Source organism: Choloepus didactylus, chromosome 17 (genome assembly GCF_015220235.1).
Source record: "Choloepus didactylus isolate mChoDid1 chromosome 17, mChoDid1.pri, whole genome shotgun sequence".
Taxonomy (NCBI): domain Eukaryota; kingdom Metazoa; phylum Chordata; class Mammalia; order Pilosa; family Megalonychidae; genus Choloepus; species Choloepus didactylus.
Window position 1 is genome coordinate 22,191,564 of NC_051323.1, and position 23,210 is coordinate 22,214,773.

Genomic DNA, 23,210 nt, shown 5'->3' on the forward strand with positions numbered 1-23,210 from the left:
TATGGATGAAATAATATGATGTTTTGAAAATAATGGGTGAGTTTAGAGGAAGAACAAGATTGGCTGTTTATTGACAATCATCAAAGCAGAGTAACGGGTTTATCTACGGCAGTTGTTAGAGTAGTCTCTTACTTTTACCCGTTTGACATTTTATATAATACCAATTGTATTGTTTACCCTGTTATGTTGTAAATATTTTGCCATCAGAAAGTAAGTTATTTAAAATTGGCGACTTTATTTATCTTTGTAGTTCAGCTCATTGCTTGACATAGAGTGAAGGCCCAGTAAACTTTGGATGAAATGAATGTATGAATAATAGTACTAGCATATGCATGTGTTTGCCTAGAGATGATTATTCCTTTGTGCACTGGATTGTATTGCTTTTTTTTTTTTTCATTTTTTTATATTCATTTTATTGAGATATAGTCACATACCACACAGTCATACAAAACAAATTGTACATTTGATTGTTCACAGTACCATTAAATAGTTGTACATTCATCACCAAAATCAATCCCTGACACCTTCATTAGCACACACACAAAAATAACAAGAATAATAATTAAAGTGAAAAAGAGCAATTAAAGTAAAAAAGAACACTGGGTGCCTTTATCTGTTTGTTTGTTTGTTTCCTGCCCCCATTTTTCTACTCATCCATCCATAAACTAGACAAAGGGGAGTGTGGTCCTTATGGCTTTCCCAATCCCATTGTCACCCCTCATAAGCTACATTTTTATACAATTGTCTTCAAGATTCATGGGTTCTGGGTTGTAGTTTGAGAGTTTCAGGTATCTACCGCCAGGTACCCCAATTCATTAGAACGTAAAAAGGGTTGTCTATATTGTGCGTAAGAATGCCACCAGAGTGACCTCTTGGCTCATTTTGGAATCTCTCTGCCACTGAAGCTTATTTCATTTCCTTTCATTTCCCCCTTTTGGTCAAGGAGATTGTATTGCTTTTTATAAAGAACAAAAAAGAGATTTTAAAAATGGATGGGGGTGGCATTGTAGGGACAATACCAGGCTTTGTTTGCTCCTGCCCATCCCTAGCAGAGTTGTCCTTGAGGTGGCTGTTTAGAGTAGCTACTTGTACAGCAGCTGGGCTGCTGCAATAAGAACTCAGGATTTGAGACAGTCTGGTGCAACTCTGGATTCTAGAAAGCTAAAACTATTTGGGAAGGAGCTTTGGGAAAAGTAAGTGTTGCTGTCACTATTGCAAAACAAACAAATCCCTCCACCACCACCCTCCCTCTGAGGCTTATATACCTATGTTCAAGGTCACGTGGATCTATCTGCAAGGCACTAGTGACCTTCCAGTCCTCTGTCCCATTGCCTCAAACCACCTTTCTAGCTGTGTCTCCCATCACTCACCCAGTGGATTGTCTGGATGCTTTTCATTACTCCTTCTCCTCCTCTTTCCATGCCCCAGCTTTCGTCCCTTCTCATACACTCGGTTTCCTGCCTTGGCTTCTGCTGTTTCCTCTGCCTGGAAGGCTCTTCTCATTTATTTTCTTATGTGCAAAAGTGATCCCGTTCTTTAACTTTCTCTCACTTGTTTAGAAACATTTTGAGCTAGTCAGGTGTTATAGTAGAGGAACTAAGAAGACATAGGCCCCCCGGGAGCTCACAAGCTAATAGACCAGATTAGGAATTAAATTACATGGATACACGTTCTGGCTCAGCCATGTATTAGCTGTGACAATTGTGGTTTTTGTTGTTGTTTTGTTTCTAATTTAGCTTAATTCTTTATCAAAGCTTACATATGCTAATAGGTGAACTAAACTTGTTACAAAAACATCAAACGGTTCTCCGAGGGGTCCTCCTATGTCATTTCAAGGTCCCAGAGGCAACCACTTTTAATGAATTCTTTTGATATATTTCTAAACAACACACTAATATTGTGAGTTCTTGATTTTCCCCCATTTCGGGCATTATCAACAATAGAAAGTAAAGGTCTAGCTCTCTTGCATCCCCTGTATGCTCCCCCCACTCCCGTACATGTGTTATCCTCACCCGCCCATTCTTCCAAAATGCCGGTAAGTCCCGGTAAGATGTTGGTTGTCCCAGTGTCCAGGTTGTACATTACTATCCATGTAAACACTCCTCCTGCTGAATCTTATAGTGCATGACCCTGTTTTCACTGGAATTAACAATTGCCTTGTTTTGTTTTGATAATAGTTTTCTATTTCCTTTTTACCAATTTAACCCTGATTTCTCCCTAAATTGTGTAACTAGTTTTTAAATCCTTTTAAACCCATTTGATATTGTATCCATTTTATTTTCTTGAAGAAATCACAGTCTTCCCAACTTAACAGAGTATGGACTGGTTGGTCTCTAGGCCTAATTTATAGTCTTGGAATCCTCTAGGAATTCCTTTGTCTCTCTCTTTTTTGTGTTAGATCCCCTGACTCCTTTTTCACTTCCCTCCCTCATTTTGGTGGCAGTGGTGCATGGGAAGTAAATTTTTTGAGACCTTGCAGGGCTGAAAATACCTTTATTTTACCCTCAAACTTGTGATAGTTTGAGTATAAAATTATGGATTGGAAATAATTTCATTTGGATTTTTGAAAGCATTGCTCTACTGTTACCTGAGCATTCAGTATCACTCTTGGGAAGTCTGAAGTCACTCTGATATCTGGTCCTTTGACTTGTAACCCTTTTTTTTCTCCCCAGAAATTTAGAAATTTTCTCTTTGTTTCCAGTGTTCTGAAATTTTTTGATGATATACTTTGGTGTATACATTTAGGATTTATTGTGTTAGATAGTTAGTAGTTCCTTTTAATCTAGAGATTCATATCTTTGTGTTCTGAGAACTTTTAATTTGTCTCATTTGTTGATTTTCTTTTCTCTTCCCTCTGTTTGAAATTCTTATTATCTGGAGATTGGCTCTCTTGAATTGCTTTTCAAATATTCTTGTTTTTGCTCTTCTATTTTTCATTTCTTTGTTTTTTTGCTCTGTGTTCTAGCAGATTATATCATAATCACCCAGTTGAATTTTTTTAAATCAGATTTTTAAAATTTTAAGAGCTCTTGTTTCTGAAAATTGCATATCGTTTTTGTTTAAGTGACAGTTTTTGCTTTCTTTGTTTTCTTCCTCCTGCATGGCCACTTTCTTCCATGGTTGCTTGTTTGTTTTAATTCTGTCTTTCATATTAGAAGTTTCTTCAAATACTTCTTGGCTGTCCATTCATATTTATTTGTGAACTAATAAAAATTTGCTTGGCCGGTAGGACTTATTGCCCAGGTGCTTCACTACAGGGTGATCTGGCAGGCCAAGTTCACTGAAGACTCTCCAATGTCAGTATTTTTAGATCTTTTCTTTGGGGCTGATCAGATAGCTCAGACAATATTCCTCTAGTCTTCTGGCTGCTTTTGTCCTAAAAGTTGAGTGGGGGTGTTCAACATTTAGGATGTAAATTTTCACTTAATCTTCCTGCTTTCAGAACTTACCCCTGCCCTCAACAAGTGTCTAATAACCTCAGTCTAGAGACTTTTTTTCCCTATCTTCTCTAGGGAATAAAACTTTTTTTCTTTTGGGGAAGGGGAGTGGGCAGTTCCCCGGCTATATAATTGAAGGATCTAAGGACTTAATTTCTTAAGTTTTTCAAACAATCCTTTTATTTTTAACTTCACCTTCACCCCATTTCTAGAAGTGTTCAGTGTGGCCAATTCTAGAACTTTCTGGTTGTTTCTTGCTTTTCCTGCTGCTGGATTAGGATACAACCTTCTTGGGTCTGATAAATCAGTTGCCACCTGTCCATTTGCTTTCCAGTTTCCAAGTTTTGTTGCTCGTCTCCCTTCCAGTTTTCTTTGTCCTTGTGGGCTCTTGCCTGTTTTTTTAAAATCAAACTTTTTATTTTGAGGTCACTGTAGATTTACGTGCAATTGTAAGAAACAATACAGAGCAATCCTGTGTATCCTTTACCCATTTCACCCCAGTGGTAATATCTTACAAAAAACTATAGTATCATGTCACAACCAGGATGTTGACACTGACACAGTCATGATAGAGAACCCTTAGGGTGCCCTTTGATAGCCACACCCACTTTTCTCCCACCACCCCCCCTTCAGCCCTCCTTAACCCCTGGCCAACACAAATCTAGTCTCTTCATTTCTATAATTTTGTTATTTCAAGAATGTTATATAAATGGAATCATAGCATATGTAACTTTTTGGGACTGGCATTTTGTCACTCAGCATAATTCTTTGGAGATTCATCTAGGCTGTTGTGTGTATCAGTAGTTCCTTTTTATTGCTGAGTAGTATTCCATGGCATGGATGTACCTTAGATTACTTCAACCGTTGACAGACACAAGGGGTATTTCCAGTTTGGGGCTATTATGAATAAGGCTGCTATAAACATTTATGTACAGGTTTTTGTGTGAAAGTTGCTTGTTTAGTTTTTAAAGAAATTGCCAACTGGTTTCCTTAGTAGCTATTCCATTTTACATTCTCACCAGCAAGGTATGAGTGATCCAGTTTCTCTGCATCCTCACTAGCATATGGTGTTGTGACTGTTTTTTATTTTATACATTTTGGTAACTGTATATGATATTTTGTTGTGGTTTTGATGAAGTCCAGTTTATAAACGTTTTCTTTTATGGATTGTGCTCTTGGCATCAAATCTAAGAGCTCTTTGCCTCTTACTAGATCGCAAAGATTTTCTCCTATTTTTTTTCTAAAAGTTTCAAAAATTTATATTTTACATTTAAGTCTGTGATGGCTTTTGAGTAAATTTTTGTATAGGTGTGAGATTTAGGTCAAGGTTAATTTTTTGGCCTATGGATGTCCAGCTGTTCTGGCATCATTTATTGGAAAAGCTGTCCTTTCTTCACTGAAATGCTTTGTCAGAAATCGTTAGGATATATTTCTGAGGTTGTATGTCTAGGATCTCTCTGTCCCATTTATCTGTAGCTATATAGTAAGTCTTAAAAACAGGTAGACTGATTCCTCCCACTTTTTTATTTTTCAGAATTGCTTTGGCTATTCTAGTTCTTTTGCCTTTCCATATAAGTTTGAGAATAATCTTATCTATATCTACAAAAAATCTTGCTGAGATTTTGAAAAGAATTGTGTTAAACCTGCATGTCAATTTGAGGAAATGGATATCTTTTCTATGTTTAGTCTTCCAATGCATGATCATAGTATGTCACTCAATTTATTTACATCTTCTTTGATTTCTTGCATCAGCATTTCGTAGGTTTCAGCACCTAAGTCCTGTATATGTTCCTAGAACTACACCTAAGTATTTTTCTTTAGAGATATAAAATGGTATTGTATTTCTAATGTCAGTGTTCATTGCCAGTATTTGGAAACACACTTGATTTTTGCATGTTTATCTTGTATTCTTTGACCATGCTGAACTCACTTTTTAGTTCTGGATTTTTATTTTAATACATTACTTAGGATTCTTTATGTCCACCACCTGTGTTGGTTTGCTAAAGCTTACAAAATGAAGTATATCAAAAATGTACTGGCTTTTAACAATGGGGATTGTGCCGGTTTGAATGTATTGTGTCCCCCAGAAAAAGCCATATTCTTTGATGCAATCTTGTGGGGCAGACATAATAGTGGGGATTAAGTTGGAACGTTTGGATTAGGTTGTTTGCATGGAGATGCGCCCCACCCATTTTGAAACCAGAACTTTGGAGCAGATGCCAGCCACGTGCCTTCCCAGCTAACAGAGGTTTTCTGGACGCCATTGGCCATCCTCCAGTGAAGGTATCTGATTACTGATGTGTTACCTTGGACACTTTATGGCCTTAAGACTGTAACTGTGTAGCCAAATAAACCCCCTTTTTATAAAAGCCAATCCATCTCTGGTGTTTTGCATTCCGCAGCATTAGTAAACTGGGACAGATTTTGGTACCAGAGAAGTGGGGTGCTTTTGCTGCTGAGTTTGCAAATACCAAACATGTTGGAACAGCTTTTTAAATGGATAAGGGGAAGATTCTGGAAGAATTGTGAGGAGCTTGATAGAAAAGGCCAAAACTGCTTTAAAGAGACTGTTTATGGAAATATGGACTCTAAAGATACTTCTGATGAGGACTTGAGCAGAAATGATGAATGTGTTGTTGCAAACTGGAAGAAAGATGATCCTTGTTTTAAAGTGGCAGAGAATTTGGCAAAATTGAGTCCTGGTGTCAGATGGAAGGAAGAATTTGAAAGTGACAACCTGGAATATTTAGCTAAGGAGATCTCCAGACTACATGTGGAGGATGTACCCTGGCTTCTTCTTGCAGCTTATAGTAAAATGCGAGTGGAGAGAGATAAACTTAGAACTGAATTCGTGGGTTCAAAGAAACCAGAAGCTGATGGCTTGGAAAATTACGAGCTTCCAAGGGGTGGAATCCCAGAAGCTACAGCCCAACGTGAGGATGTAACCAAACATGGAACCCAGCTGCCATTTCAGTACAAGCCAAGATTGGAGATGGAATTATCCAGAAAGGATTTGTGGAAAGTCCTATTGTCTGATGGCTTTGACTCCTGCATGCTTCATGCGAAGCCAACAGAATTTTTGCGAGATCTTTACAGACAGAGCCATTGCCAGTCTGGACTGGAGAAGACAGACAAGGCACAAACTGAAGGAAAATTTTCTTCAAAGATAAAGCCATGGAAGTTGAGGTCTGGAGTCAAGAGGTCTTAGGCTGGGAGAGCAGAGTGGCCCACATGCATGGAAAGGGTGAGTTTGCCATGGAGGCATTCCGCCTCGATGCTCAGAAAAGCCCCAAAGAGGGTGGAGCACGTTCCCAGGGAATTGGGGAGAGCCTGGCTGCCACCCCACTGTTCTGAAGGGGTTGAGCATGTGCCCAAGAGATGGACGGGAATCCGGGAGCTGCCCCGATGTTTGAGGAGGGTGGGGCCGAGAAGGTGGTCTCCCCAATGTGTGGATATGTTGGAGCACTCACCCAAGTGTTTGGAGAGGAAAGGGCTGCCAGAAAGGCTCTTAGGAAGGGTTAGACTCCCTCACTCTCAAGCCCCAAGGATGCAACTTCGTTCTGTTAATGACTCTCAGACTTTGAAATCTAATGGAGTTTGTCCTGCAGGTTTTAGGAACTGTTTTGGTCCTGTTAACCCTGTTTTTCTTATGCTTTCTCCTTATGGCAGTGGGAATGTTTATCCTATGAATGTCCCTCCTTTGTATATTGGAAGCATATAACTTGTTCTAAGTCCACAGATCCAAAGCTAAAGGAAAAGTATGCTTTAGGACTGACCACGCCTATATTTGATTTTGATGGGATCTTGTACTTAACTATTGTTACTGAAATGATTTAAGTTTCTGTGGTATTGTGGGATGAATGTATTTTGTATTTGGAAAGAATATGTTTTTCTGGGGTCCAGGGGGTGGAATGTGCCAGTTTGAATGTATTATGTCCCCCAGAAAAAGCCATATTCTTTGATGCAATCTTGTGGGGCAGACATAATAGTGGGGATTAAGTTGGAATGTTTGGATTAGGTTGTTTGCATGGAGATGCACCCCACTCAACTGTAGACAATAACTGATGGGATATTTCCATGGAGGCGTGGCCCCACCCATTCAGGGTGGGCCTTGATCAGTGGAGCCATATAAATGTGCTGACTTAAAGAGATGGAACTCAGTGCAGCTGTGAGTGACGTTTTGAAGAGGAGCAAGCTTGCTAGAGAGGAACGTCCTGGGAGAAATCCATTTTGAAACCAGAACTTTGGAGCAGACGCCAGCCACGTGCCTTCCCAGCTAACAGAGGTTTTCTGGATGCCATTGGCCATCCTCTGGTGAAGGTACCCGATTGCTGGTGTGTTACCTTGGACACTTTATGGCCTTAATACTGTAACTGTGTAGCCAAATAAACCCCCTTTTTATAAAAGCCAGTCCATCTCTGGTGTTTTGCATTCCACAGCATTAGCAAACTAGGACAGGGATATATTAGCTTACAAATTTACAGTTGTAAGGCTGTGAAAGTGTTCCAGTTAAGGCATCAACAGGATGATACCTTCTCTGAAGATGGGTTATTGGTGAGCTTGGGCTCCTCTGTCATGTGGGAAGACACATGGTGCTGTCTGCTGGTCCTTCTCTCCTGGCTTTCATTGCTTTCAGCTTTTGGCTGCACCATCTCTCAGGCCCTCTAGGTGCTTCTCTCTTTAGGTTCTGTCTGTCTTAGCTTTTGTATGGGTTTTATCCTCTTATAAAGGACTCCAGTAAGAGGATTAAGATCCACCTTGAATGAGGTGGGTCAATCTCAATTGAAATAACCTAATCAAAAAGTCCCACCTACAATAGGTCTATTCCCACAGGAATGGATTAAAAGAACATGACCTTTTCTCTGATACATACAACTTCACACTACACATTGTCATTTATCTGGAAACAGGGTCAGTTTTATTTCTTCCTTTCCAGGCTATATCTCTTTTATTTCCTTTTCTCACCTTACTGTAATGCCAGATTTTCTAGAACTCTGTTGAATAAGAGTGGTGAGGGAACATCCATGCCTTGCTCCTGATCTTAGGAGAAAAGCATTCAGTTTTTCACTGTTAAGTATACTGTTAGCTGTAGTTTTTTTGTAGGTTCCTTTTATCTACTTGGCTCTTTTAAAGGGGGTTTATTTGGTCACAAATTCACAGTCCTAAGGCCATAAAAGTGTCCAAACTAAGACATAAACAAGATGATACCTTCACTGAAGGAAGTCCAGTGGTGTCTGGAACACCTCTGTCACCTGGGAAAGCACGAAGCTGGCATCTTCTGGTCCTTTGTTCCCAGGTTGTGTTTCAAAATGGCTTTCTTCAAAATGTTTCTGGGCTTGTCTCTCTTAGCTTCTTCAGCTCCTGTGCATCTAAGCATCTGGGTTCCTCTATTAGCTTTGCCAGGGCAAACTCTGGGGTTCATCTGTTAGCTTAGCATCTCCAAATGTCCTTCGGTCTGCATCTCCAAGCATCTCTAAGCATCAACATGCATCTGGGTTGGCTACTAGCATCTCTGTCGGCTCCCAAGCATCTCTCAAAGGACTCCAGTGATCTAATTAAGACCCATCCAGAATGGGTGGGGCCACATGTCCATGGAAATAATTCGATCAGAATTATCACCCACAGTTGATTGAGTCAATCTCCATGGAAACACTCAGTCAAAAGTTCCAACCTAATCAAGACTAATACATTGGCCCCCACAAGATTGCATTAAAGAATATGGCTTTTTTGGGGGCATAATATATCCAAACCAGCACAGTGAGTTTAATCAATTTAAATTAAAAGTATTTCTGAGAATAGAGGGTTTACTTCAGCCATTTTTCCTTTTCTTTAAATATAGTTTTATTGAGATATATTCACACACCCTACAGTCATCCACAGTGTACAATCAGTTATTCACAGCACCATGATACATTTGTGTATTCATCACCAGAATCAATTTTTGAACCTTTTCCTTACTCCAAAATAAAAGTAAAAGCAAAAAGGAACACCTAAATCTTTCCATCCCCTCTATCCTACCCTATTCTTCATCTAATTTTTGTCCCCATTTTTCTACTCATCTGTCCATACACTGGATAAAGGGAATGTGAGCCACAAGGTTTTCGCAATCACACAGTCACACTGTGCAAGCTACACAGTTATACAATCATCTTCAAGAATCAAGGTCTCTGGGTTGCAGTTCAACATGGAACTAAAATCAAAACAAGTTAAGGCAATTGTTAATTCCAGTGAAAACAGAGTCATATAGGAAAGCTGTCAAATTGCCTTTTATTTTTGTAAGTCTTTTGCCTTTTTTGTCCCTCATTCTGCTGATTTGAGACTATTATGTACCCCAGGAAAGAATCTTCTTTTGATTCACTCTGGTGGGTGCAGAGTTACTTTGGGCGGGATCTTTTTTTTGGATTGTTTCCATGAAGATGTGACCCTCACAAATGTGGATGGGACCTTTTGATTAGATTATTTCCATGGAGATGTGACTCTGCCCATTCAAGGTGGTTCTTAATTAGTTTACTGGCATCCTTTATGAGGGGATAAAAGGCAGAGACATTTTGAAGGGAACTCAGAGAGACACTTATATTGAAAACACCCAGAGACATTTTGGAGACAGCCCTTTGGAGTTGCTAATCCAAGAGATGAAGCCCAGAGTTTGTCCTAGAGAAGCTAAGTGAGAACCCACAGATGCTTAAAGAGAAGGCCACTGGAATGAGAAGCTGAAAGCAATGCAATCTGGGAGCAAAGGTTAGCAGAAACTAGCCACGTGCCTTCCTTTTTTCAGTGAAGGCATCCTTTTGTTGATGCCTGTTCTAGTTTGCTAATGCTGCCGGAATGCAAAACACCAGAGTTGGATTGGCTTTTATAAAAGGGGGTTTATTTGGTTACACAGTTACAGTCTTAAGGCCATAAAGTGTCCAAGGTAACACATCAGCAATCGGGTACCTTTACTGGAGGATGGCCAATGGTGTCCGGAAAACCTCTGTTAGCTGGGAAGGCACGTGGCTGGCGTCTGCTCCAAAGTTCTGGTTTCAAAATGGCTTTCTCCCAGGATGTTCCTCTCTAGGCTGCAGTTCCTCAAAAATGTCACTCTTAGTTGCACTTGTGATGTTTGTCCTCCCTCAGCTTCTCCAGAGCAAGAGTCTGCTTTCAACGGCCAGGTTCAAACTGTCTCTCATCTGCAGCTCCTATGCTTTCTTCAAAGTGTCCCTTTTGGCTGTAGCTCCTCTTCAAAACATCACTCACAGCTGCACTGAGTTCTCTCTGCCCGTCAGCTCATTTATATGGCTCCACTGATCAAGGCCCACCCTGAATGGGTGAGGCCATGCCTCCATGGAAATATCTAATCAGAGTTATCACCTACAGTTGGGTGGGGCCCATTCCATGGAAACACTCAAAGAATTCGAATCTAATCAGCACTAAAATGTCTGCCCCACAAGATTGAATCAAAGATAATGGCGTTTGGGGGACATAATACATTCAAACTGGCACAATGCCTTAGTTTGGACATGTTTATGGCTTTAGAATTGTAAATTTGTTACCTAATAAATCCCCTTTGTAAAAGCCAATCCATTTCTTGTAGTTTGCATGGTAGTGAGGAACACTCACTTCCTCACTGCTGCCATCTTTTGGGTTTAGTTGTTCTTTTGTAGTGAAACATTTTAATTTCTTTTTCTCATTCCTTTCTCTCTCCCTCTCTTTTTTGTGTGCTCTTAAAATAGTTTCTTTATGGTTATTGTGGATTTACACTTAGCATTCTAAATTTGTAACAATCTAGTTTGAATTACTATCGACTTAACTTCAATATCATACACAGCATCTGCTCCTGTAATCCTTTTCCCCACTTCCCACTATGTTCTTGTCGCCAATTTCATCTTTATACTTTGGGTGCTCAATAATGTAGTTTCATGATTATTTTTATGCATTTGTATTTTAGATCCTGTAAGAAATAAAGAGTAGAGTTACAAACCAATGGCACAATAATACTGCCATTTATGTTTATCCATGAAGTTACCTTTATTGGGTGTTTATTTCTTCATACGGCTTCAAGTTACCGTCTAGTGCTCTTTCCTTTTCCTGAAGGACTCCCTTTAGCATCTCTTGTAGGGTAGATATAGTGGTAACAAACTTCCTCAGCTTTTCTTTTTCTGGGAATGTTGTGATTTTTCCCTCATTTTTGAAAGAAGTTTTGCTGAATATAGAGTTTTTAGTTGACAGTTTTTCCTTTCAGCACCCTAAATATTTCATTTTAGTGCTTACTGGCCCACATGGTTTCTTTTGAGAAATCAACACAATTTTATTGAGGATCCCTTGTATGTGATGAGTTGTTTTTTTTAGAATTCTCTATCTTTGGCCTTTGACAGTTTGACTGTAATGTGTTTCAGTGTGATTCTCTATGAGTGTATTCTATTTGGAGTTCATTGAGCATCTTGGATGTTTTATATTCTTGTCTTTCATCAAACATGGGGGGTTTTCGGTCCTTATTTCCTCAGATGTTCTTTCTGCCCCTTTCTCTTTTCCTTTGGGGACTCCCATAATGCATATATTGGTATGCTTCTTGGTGACCCACAGGTCTCTTAGACATTTGTCACTTTTTTCTTTCTTTACCTTTCTGTTCCTTGGCGTGAATAATATCAATTTTCCTATCTTCGAGTTCACCGATTATTTCTTCTCTCTGTTCAAATCTGCTGCTGAACCTCTCTAGTGAATTTTTACTTCAGTTTTCTACTTTACAGCTGCAGAATTTCTGTTTGGTTCCTTTTAAAAACTGCTATCTCTTCATTGAATTCCTCCCTTTGTCCATGTGTATTAGTCAACATTCTCTAAGGAAACAGAACCAACAGGAGATCTCTGTAAATAGTATGAGATTTTATAAAAATGTCTCATGCAACTGTGGAAGTGCACAGGTCCAAATTCCATAGGGTAGGCTGCAAGATGGCACTCTGATGAAGGTTTTTGATGAATTCTCCAGGAGAGGCTAGCTGGGTGAAGTAGAGATGAACGTTCTCTCTTCTGTTTGCTGATGTCTTCACCCCCCCCCCCCAAAGCCTTCAACTGATTAGATTAAGTATCTCTCATTGTGGAAGACACTCCCCTTAGCTGACTGTAGATGTAATCATCGTACTGATGATTTAAGTCCATGAAATGTCCTTACAGCAACAGATAGGTCAGTGCTTTCTTGACTCTATAACTGAGCACATCACCTGGCCAAGTTGACACATGAACCTAACCATCACACCATGTATCATTTTACTGATTTCCTTTAGTTTTTTTGTCCATGCTTTCCTTTCATTCATTGAACTTATTGAGGAGAGTTGATTTCAGGTCTTTGATGAATAATTCCAATGGTTGGGAGTCCTCAGGTATATTTTCTCTTGCTTTATTTTGTTATTTTGAATGAGCCATCTCTTCCTGTTTCTTTGTATGCCTTGTGATTTTTTTGTTGAAGTCTGGACATTTGAATGTTTTGAAATGTGAACTCTGAAAGTCAGAGTTCTCCCCTATCCCAGGGTCTGCTGGGTTTTTGTTTGTTTGCTTGTTTGTTTTTGATTGTTGAAAGCTGTAGTGAAATTGGCTCTGTGTTGAGACTGTCTTTCAACACTTAGTCCAGCTTGCCCTGAGGTAAATTATTAGGTCTTTCTGAGCATACATCTTGCTTTGTCATGCGGCTTAGTTCCAAAAGTCCCCCAGATGCATGAATGCTCCCAAGCCTCCTGATATTCACCCCCCCCAACCCCCAGCCTCCAGCCCCTATAAAAGATACAGCCCAGGTGCTGTATTTTTTGTCTCAACTGCAGTCTTTGGCTCTGGGTGACTGTGGTGCCACATCTCAGCACTACTTCTCTGCCCTCCCCCCCTGTGAGTTCCAGGTTGGTTGAAACCATACAAGTTCTCTGAGTCACCTTTCAGGGATTGGCTTGGAACAGACATACAAACACACTAAATTTACACATTAGGTGCTCTGTTCCTCTATAATCAGATACCAAGAACTTAAACTAGGAATGGAAACTGCTGCACTAGGAATGTGGGCTGTTGTCAGATGTGTGTAAGCCAGTAGAGGAGGTGGGGCCATGTTAGGTAAAAGTAACTTGCAATTTGCCTGCTGCTTTTAAGTTTCCTTTTTCTTGATTCAGCATTTGCCTAGTTGCTCTTTACCCTTAACTGTTTTCCAGAATTCTGAGAAATGTTGGTTCTTGCAGTTTCTCTCTTTTTTTAAAATGTTTCTTTAGAGGGCATGCATTTGTAGCTTCTTACTCCACTGTCTTGCTAATGTCATGCCTCACTCCTCATAGGTTTTTTTTTGTTTGTTTGTTTTGTTTTTTTCCTGTTCCCCCCCTCCAATCTATTTGTTCTCTGTTGTTCATACTGGGTAGTTTCTGTCTCTCCATCTTCTAGTCCCCTGATTCTTTCCCCCTACCCCTTTTATTCTGCTCTTGAGCCCATCCATTGCACTTTTTACTTTTGGCTATTGTATTTTTCAGTTCTGAACTTTTTATTTGGTTCTTAATTGTGTCTTTTGTTTCAAGCATGTTCATAATTACTCATTTAAGCATTTTTCTCATGGCTTCTTTAAAATCTATGCCAGATAATTCTAACATCTTTTTGTCATCTCAGGGTTGGCATCTGTTGATTTTCCTTGTACTTGATATGATGAGTGATTTTAGATGGACACCTAGACATTTTGTATTTGTTATGAAACTCTGGATCATATTTAAAACTTTTGTTTCAACTGTCTGTCTCTGACACTGCTCTGGCAGGTTACAGGGGGTGTGGTGTCACCTTTTTACTACCAGCTAAAGTTAGAAGTTCAGATTCACCACTGAGCCTCTTTTGATACCCAAGGCTCCTTGTTACTGCTGGGTAGGAAAAGGCATCTAGCTCTCCATTAGACCTCCACTGATACCTCCCTGCCTGGGAGGGGTGGGAGTGTCTTGTTACTGCTTCCCAAGTGGCCTCCACTGACACCATGAAGGTAGAAGGTAGTCCTGTGGTTGTAAAAGTCCTGGCTTTCTGCTTGGCCTCTTCTGATACCACCCATGGGGAAGAGGGAGGGCCACCCTGTTACCACCCACCAGGATGAATGTCACGATTCCTTAGCCTTTTCTGACACCATCCCTGGTGGGGGGATTAAGGCATTTTGTTAACAGCCTCCCAAGGATAGACGTCTAGGCTCCTTACTTGGCCTTTGCTAACATGGGTGGGGATGGGGCCATAGTTTCTGTGATTGGGGGCTGGAGTACAGTGGTTGTTTTCTGAAGGTTTTCTGTCTTGTTAGGTTGCCCTTTCCTGTGTTTGGCTAGACTCTCTCTAGGCTTTCACTGGGACTTTTTTTGGTCTGTCACTGTTGGCATTTCAAGGTTGCTGGCTCCTTTAGCTCCAAGTCTGGGATATCTGAAGCAAAAAAAAAACAAAAAAAAACACAAAAAAAACCCAGGTAACTCACTACCATGTCTTTCCTTGATCTCTAGCTACTATGTCTTTTTCTCTCTACTCAGTCTTTTTATGTTTGTTTGTTTTATATATAATGTCCAGGGGTTTTTGTTCGTTTGTTTGTTTGTTTTAATTCTTGGGTCTTTTATTGTTTTACCTATGTATAGTTTTTTTTTTTTTTAATTCAGTTTTTTCAGGTATATTCATATACCATACAATCATCCATAGTGTACAATCATCTGTTCACAGTACTCCAATCTATTTTTGAACATTTTCCTTACATTAGAAAGAATAAAAATAGGAATAAAAAATAAAAGTAAAAACCACCCAAATCATCCCACCTATTGCACCCTATTTTTAATTTAGTTTTTATCCCCATTTTTCTACCATCCATCCATACACTGGATAAAGGATGTGCGATCCACAAGGTTTTCACAATCACACTCTCACCCCTTGTAAGCTACATAGTTATACAATTGTCTTCAAGACTCAAGGCTATTGGGTTGGAGTTTGATAGTTTCAGGTATTTACATCTAGCTATTCCAATACACTAAAACCTAAAAAGGGATGTCTATATAGTGCATAAGAATGCACTCCAGAGTGAGTTCTTGACTCCATTTGAAATCTCTCAGCCACTGAAACTTTATTTCGTTTCATTTTGCATTTCCCTTTTGGTCAAGAAGATATTCTCAATCCCATGATGTAGGGTCCAGATTCATCCCCGGGAGTCATATCCTGCGTTGCCAGAGAGATTTACACCCCTGGGAGTCAGGTCTCATGTAGGGAGGAGGGCAGTGAATTACCAGCTGAGTTAGCTTAGCTAGAGAGAGAGGGCCACATCTGAGCAACAAAGAGGTACTCAGGGGGAGACTCTTAGGCACAATTATAAGCAGGTTTAGCCTCTCCTTTGCAGTAATGAACTTCATAAGGGCAAGTCCCAAGATAGAGGGCTTGGCACACCAAACCGCCAGTCCTCAATGTTTGTGAGAACATCAGAAACCATCCAGGTGAGGAAGCCCAACACCTCTGCATTTTCCCCCAGCTCCTCAGGGGGGTCTTGCATGTATATTTTTATTCTCTGCCCAAATTACTTCGGGATGTGTCACTATTTCATTTTAGCCTATACAGCCCCACCAGATCTCACTTCTTAGTCAAAGTTCAGGTCATTATGGTGTTTGAACAAGCTGACTGTATAAGTTAAATTGTTTAGTGTACTACAGAAAATATAGATCCTGCATCAAATAAACATCTCTTCCCTTGGTCTCACATGGAAGCAGAAGTTTTAGAACACAGTCAGTATCGTCTTTTACCCTTTGGCCTGATTTGCCCTAGTCCTAACCAGATCTGCTTCATTCATATCTCTAATTGAAGTAATGTCCAGGGTTTTCAATTGTACTTAGCAGGAGGAATAAGGAAAAGTACCTCTACTTCATCTTCTTGGAAGTGGAAGTCTTTGGTTTATGCCTTTAAAAATGTTTCTTTATATCATTTGGCAAGATTTTGCAAGGAAGCGCAGATAAATGTCTATGTTCAACCTGCCATTTTTAATCAGAAGTCTTATGTGAGGTTCTTAACCTCTTGAAGCTCAGACTTCTGTTGGATAAAGGGCATAACCCCAGTCCTACCTCCTCACAGATTGTAAGAATTATGAAAGTGCTTTGGAAGATATAATATGCTTTATTACATGTTAGGACTTGCATGTTAGTAATCAAAGAATCAAAGTAATCAATGAAAACCTCTCTGTGTTTTCACTGGGGTAAAGATCTGCAAGTTGAACCCAACTTAGGAACAGGCAATAGTTTTACTAGAGATATTTTGTTTCAAGAAATACTTGTACTATTTACTAGAGTCTGGTATGAGTCTTTTGATTCATTAAAGCTGTGTCTCAGTCACAACCTGTGTGCTCTGATGGAACTGGGGAGATTCTAGTTGCTGATGGACAGTTGGAAGGTAGGTTTTTGGACTTCTTATCCTCTTGCTTGAAAGCAGGAAAAAGATTATCTTCAGATTTTAAGAAGTAAGAACAGTGATGGGAAAGAATTGAAGCTCAAGATGTTTCAAGTGCTGTTCTGTGTTCACGTCTCCTGGCCCAGATGGATTACTTCTTCAGTGAGCTGATAATGAGGACACAGAGCTGTCACCAGTGATGTTTGAAGACTTGCTTAGAACAGAAGAGATGTCAGAAGATTTGAGGCAGGCAAATATTTCCATTTTCCAAAAGGGAAGAAGTTAGATTCTGCACAATAGGGAATTCAGAATTGATCTGGGATAAGAATCAGAAACAGATTATTTAACAAGATGCTTTGATGCTATCTTTTGTATAAGAAAGGGTGTGTGTGTGTGTGTGTATATATATATTTGTGTGTGAGTGTAGGTGTGTGTGTATATATATTTGTGTGTGAGTGTAGGTGTGTGAGTGTAGGTGTGTGTATACTATATGTGTATGTGTGTATGTGTATATGCATACATGCATATTGCTTGAATTTGCCTAAAGAAACACTGGAGGGATCTAAAAAGAAAAACAGAAAAAGCGAGAGAAAGAAACTGGGAGAGAAAAAACAAATAAATGTAATTCCCAAAGGTGATGGGTTTAGAAGTAAGAAATAATTGTTTAATAGTTTTTGGCTTTTAAGCAATGTAAATTTACCACCTACTGAAGAATTAACATGAAATGTTAAGCTGTTTTATAGTCATCTGAATGAGGAACCAGAGATCTAAAGGGCCATCGGGTTCAGTAAGAACAAGCCATGTCGGATCAACATCATATCCTCTTTTGGGAAGGTTTCTGCATAGGGAGCACAGAGGGGTACAGTAGATCCAATGTCTCTAGATTTTGGCAGCTTGATCAGCACTTACTAGAGATCTTTGAGCAAGTGGAGAGTGTAGGCTGGATGCTAATGCAATTGGGTGTAATTGCTACTGGTTGTAAAGGTTTTGGTTAATGGTTTGATGGTAACCTGGAGGAGACTTTCTAAGGAAAAAGCACCATGGCCTTATGTTATTTCAGCTTTAACAAATAACTTGGTTAAAGAAATAGAAGACTCACTTATCTAATATGTACCTAATATAAAGTTGGAAGATACAACAACTCCCTTGGGAGATAGTCTCAGGATCCAAAATGACCTTTTTATTAGAACAATGGACTAATTTTAATGAAATGAAGTAACAAGGACAAGGTCATATCTTTGGATTTTTTTTTTTTTTTTTTTTCACTTTAATCAGTTTTACAGGCACAGTTTCGGGAGCCAGGAAATAAAAGCAGCATGTGTGAAAAAGAGTTAGGTGTTTTAGTGGTCAATTAATTCAATATGAATGTATAGTATGATGTCACTGCCTGTTCCTGTTTGCTAATGCTGCCATTATGCAAAACACCAGAAATAGATTGGCTTTTATAAAGGGGGTTTATTTGGTTATAAAGTTACAGTCTTAAGGCCATTAAGGGTCCAAGGTAAGGCATCAACAAAGGGTACCTTCACTGAAGGATGGCCATCGGTGTCTGGAAAACCTCTGTTAGCTGGGAAGGCACGTGGCTAGCATCTGCTTGCTCCCAGGTTGTGCCTCAAAATGGCGTTCTCCGAAATGTTGCTCCTGGGGCTTTTTGTCTTCTCTTAGCTGCAGCTCCTCTTGAAATGTCACTCTCAGTTGCTCTCTGGTCCTTCTGTCTGTGAATTCCTTTATACGACTCCAGTGAACCAATTAACACCCACCCTGAATGGGTGGGGTAACACCTCCATGGAAATTATCCAATCAAACATTTCACTCACAGTTGATTGAGTTACATCTCCATGGAAACACTCAATCAAAGAATTCCCCCCTAATCACATTAGTACGTCTGCCCCACAAAATTGCATCAAAGAACATGGCGTTTTGGGGGACACAATACATCCAAACTGGCATACTGCCCAAAGAAAAAAGAATGTAATATTTAGCTACATTAATAGAATTACAGACAGTAGTAGTTCTGGTCTTCTCTGCCTGAGTCAGACGAGCCTGGGGTATTTCATTCATTTCCTGGGCCCATTCTTTTAAGGAATGGACAAAGCAAAGCACCTAAATATGGGAGCAGCCATAGTAATGATGTGACTAAAAACCATGCTGAGGAAAGACGGATTGTTTAATCTAAAGAAGATTTAAGGTGTAGATAGTGCTAGTTTAGCTGTTTGGAAAGTGAAAAGATGAACTAGACTTGTCCTTTTCGTTTTAAAGAGGAGTCTAGAATCAAGGGTAGGAGGAACTGACCAACAATGAGGATGGTCTGAGGATGGGCTGCGGGCCTAGGAAGTGTCATTATTCTCAGAAAACCGCCATCAGGAGGCTATAGCAGGGATTCAGACATGAGGTACCTGATTGCTTTCCACCAGTGCTACTCAAAGGATTTTTTCTCTTTTTTTTTCCCCGTGTGCGTGTTTTTCCACAGCTTGTCATTTAGTTGTTTTTTGTAAATTGAGATAAAATTCACTGTTTTAAAGTGCATGATACAGTGGCTTTTTAAATTCACAAGTTTGTACAACCATCACCGCTATCTGATTTCAGAACATTTCATTGCCTTGAAAGGAAATCCCATACTCTTTAGCAGTCACACCCCATTCCCTCCTGGCTCCAGCCCCTGGAAACCACTAATCTACTTTCTGTCTCTATTGATTTGCCTATTCTGGACATTGCATATAAGTGGAATTACATAATATATGTGATCTTTTGATTCTGGCTTCTTTCATATCACATAATGTTTTTAAGGTTCATCCATGTGTAGCATGTATCAGAACTTCATTCTTTTTATGGCCGAATAATATCCCATTGTATGGCTATACCACATTTTGTTTACCCATTCATCAGTTGGTGAACATTGAGTTATTTCCACTTTTTGTTGTAATGAATAATGCTGCTATATTCTTGCCAACATTTGTTATTTTCTGTTTTCACTTTGAGATCTGGGGTGATTCATATGCATATCAGTTTGAGCATCACTCTCCAGAATCACTGTAGGTGTCTTTAAAGGCCTATTGAGTAAGTACAGGAGTGATCAATGAGTAGGACTTGGGAAAGGGAGGAAGAGTGTAGAAGGAGAAAGGTTATCTGAGACTTCTTATGTAGCAGAAGCCCCAAAGGCCCCCAGATACTTGGCCTTTGATAGAACTCCAGGGCCAGCTCAGATTTAAAAGTATTTCTTTTCATTACTGCACTGGACTTAATTGTTTTGGTCTGTGACTAACTCCTCTTTTAGAGAGTTACAAAGGAAATTTAGGATTATAGAGAAAGGGGACAAAGAAATGAGATAGTAAACCAGAAGAAGTTTGTGAAACAACCTTGGGAGAAATGAACTAATTCCAGATCTTAGAAATGTGTTCCTTCATCTTTAAGTAGAAAGGAGCTGAGATTTGGTTATGAAGGTCTGTTGAACCATAGTGGGATTCCAGAAGTAGAAATCAATTGTATTGAGTCGTAAATTGCAAAAACGTTGAATATTTGGATGGAGAGTCAAGGCAGGTAAAAAAAAAAACCTCTTTGGAAACTTACTATCTACAAATATAAGCACTATCTGCCCCAGAAATTTTTAGGTATAATGTAATTCCAAGAAAGGGTGAGCTGATCAAATGATATGTAGAGAAATTTGTTATATACAGTACTCATCTTTACTTTTTTTAGGTGAGAGACATGTTATTGATAGGTATTGAGAATATTATCTCCTTTGTTTTCCTGAACATAAAAGTTATGGAATGTCAGGATTTTTTTATAGATTTACTTAAATTTATGAATTGAGTCCTTAGTTTTCTTATTAGGCCTTAAGATTCTTAACTAGGAATTCTGCACAGTGATTTCAAGGTTAGGGATGGAATACTTTTCTGTGCTACAGAACTTCGTTAACTAAGACTCCCAATGGACTTGGAATTTATTATAATTTATAGCATATGTCTTGAAGGTTGGCTTTCAAATGGAAGCTGTTGGACAGGTTTATGGAAAAGGGTTTTTAGCACTTCAAGCAGAGTAAAATATGAAAGCTAATGAGCTAAATACAAGTCATTTAAAATCTGTTTAATAAAGCAAATCTTCTGATAACAGTGTTTGTCAGCACTTTGTTAATTTTGAAAGTTTGAAATGATAACACAAACCCTTCGGACTATCACTGCTTAAGTCATGTGATATAAACTGATCTGGTCTGTAGTTTAACTGAACACTCCTTCCACTCTCCTAAAATCAGGTTTTGACATATCCTCTTAGACTTTTATCCCAATATTCCACGTAATAGCTATAGGTAGCCAAGGGAACCAAAGCATGTTCCCCACATCCTGCCTTTTCCAGAGCATGTAAATGGTGACTGAGGTGCTACCCACTGTAGGTTCTATGTCCATTTCTGCTTATGGGCCTGGTACTTGTCTTTTAACTGAATCTTGGGGGAAGCTTGGGTATCCTCTGGCCCGTTGCTGCTGCCAACAAGGCAGGAACTGCTGCCAGTGTATCCTAATGGTGAATCAGTCTCAATTTGCGGTAAGATTTTCTCTTGACCTTTCCCACAGTTCACAGCTATTCAAATAGATCTGCTCCATCAGAGTTGTAAACCAGTGAGGTTTTACTCTAAAATCGGAGATATTACTTCATCATCAAGTAGTTAAAGTCAAATGCCATGGTCTCCCTCCAAGAGTGGGATCTTGAGACATATCTAAGGATTTCTGCAGAAGACAAAATGAATAGAAATTTGTTCTTGACCTGTTCAGCAAATGTCTTGGCAGACTGTTCTAAGGTGCCTTCTGTAGATGTTAATTATTTAGTTTGGGTCCTCGACTAGCTCTGGAACTCTACTCTGTTCTCTTGGATCTACTGAGTGTTGTTTTTTAGTTTTTTCAGACTCTGCTATGCCTTGCAGAGTGAGACAAACTCAGGGAGAACATTGCTGATTCTTTTTCAAATAGTTAAATGTAGAAATATTAGCCTTTCACTCCTACTTGTGGACATTTGGAGGACATGATCATCTCCATTTTGGTTTCAAAGGTTTCTCTCCAGTTCTTCCTAACCCCAGGACTGCCTAAATGGAAACAAATTCTAGGAGAGTTGATGAGCTAGAAAAGCACAGGCAAGGAAAGGTCTCTAAAACATGAGCCCTGAAACCACTTTCTGTTTCAGAGAAACTTGAGACTACTTTTCATTCACATCACTTCCCTTATCTATTATCCAAAGCAGTTTACTTTAAGCCTTTTATTTCTCTCAGCAAGCCTCTTTCTCATTCCTTTACACCTGGAAGATGATCTTGCTCTCTACCAAAAACAGGGAAATAAACAAAACTCAAGAAGTCTGAATTCACTTAAATTCCGTTTTCTCCAGCCTTAAACCAACATGCATATCCATCCCTGTCTCTTGCTTGCTTGCCAGGAAAGTGGTCTTTCTATGGCTATCCCCTTTAACAGTGCTCTTAATTCCCACTCCTTCTACCTCCAGGACTTTGTTCCATCAGTTCTCCTCACTCTCTCCTGTGTCTTAAAGCTTTCTTCTTCTGACCCCTTTCTCTCTGCAGTGCTTAATTCTCACCCATCATAACAATTTCTTCTCTCAGGGCTGCTCCACTCTTAAGTACAAAGTGTTCTGAAAGGGTAAGCTGGAGACACTGGCTCTACTTGGTCAATTTCCCTTCTTTGCAGGTCTAATTCCATTCTCACCTCCACCCATCTCTGCTCTGAAACTGCACAGTCTCCAGTAACTTCCTAATTGCCAGTTCTAGCAGTCATGTTTCTACCTTTATCCTACCTTTCAGAGGCAATAATCATTCTTAATCCCTCACTCAGAAAGTTTTAATGAGTTTTAACTTTGATGCTCAGGGTTCAGGTATGTTCACTTGATACTGCGAGGCTTCCTCTTGTTTTGGTATGTAATTTCAGATTGAAAGAGGCATTATTTATCACTTTGAACATCAGGTTCTCCAGTTAGGTGGTGGGAAGTACCAGTCTCATAGTCCAAGCTGCCAGGTTTGTGTGGTGACTCTCATAGAACCACACGTTTTCTAGCCCTCTTGCCCACTGCCCCCCCCCCCACTTAAAAAAAAAACACACACACACAATTAATTAAAACTAGTAAAAAAAAAAAAATCTTACCTTGTTTCTATGTGAAAAACATATTTTCCAGCCTGGTCACGTTCTCTTTCCCCAACTTCCTTCTTAATGATCTTGGATTTTGAACACTGTCATTACAAAGACTCACCTCTATGGATATTGAGATGACTATATTGAGGTGCGAGGCAACTTGTGCCTAAACAGAACCTGACGTATTGTCAGGTGCTCAATAAATATTTCTTCAGTGAATTCCAGAAGCAAGCCTTAGAGATCACATGTGGTTCCAAAGGGGGAACAGGAAACATGACCCACCTTA

General features: G+C 39.5%; 1 protein-coding gene across 9 annotated transcripts in view; it reads left to right on the forward strand.

The window, feature by feature from the left end:
- AAK1 (AP2 associated kinase 1) overlaps positions 1-23,210 on the forward strand; it is a 166,279-nt gene that overhangs the window by 74,986 nt on the left and 68,083 nt on the right. The window lies entirely within an intron of this gene.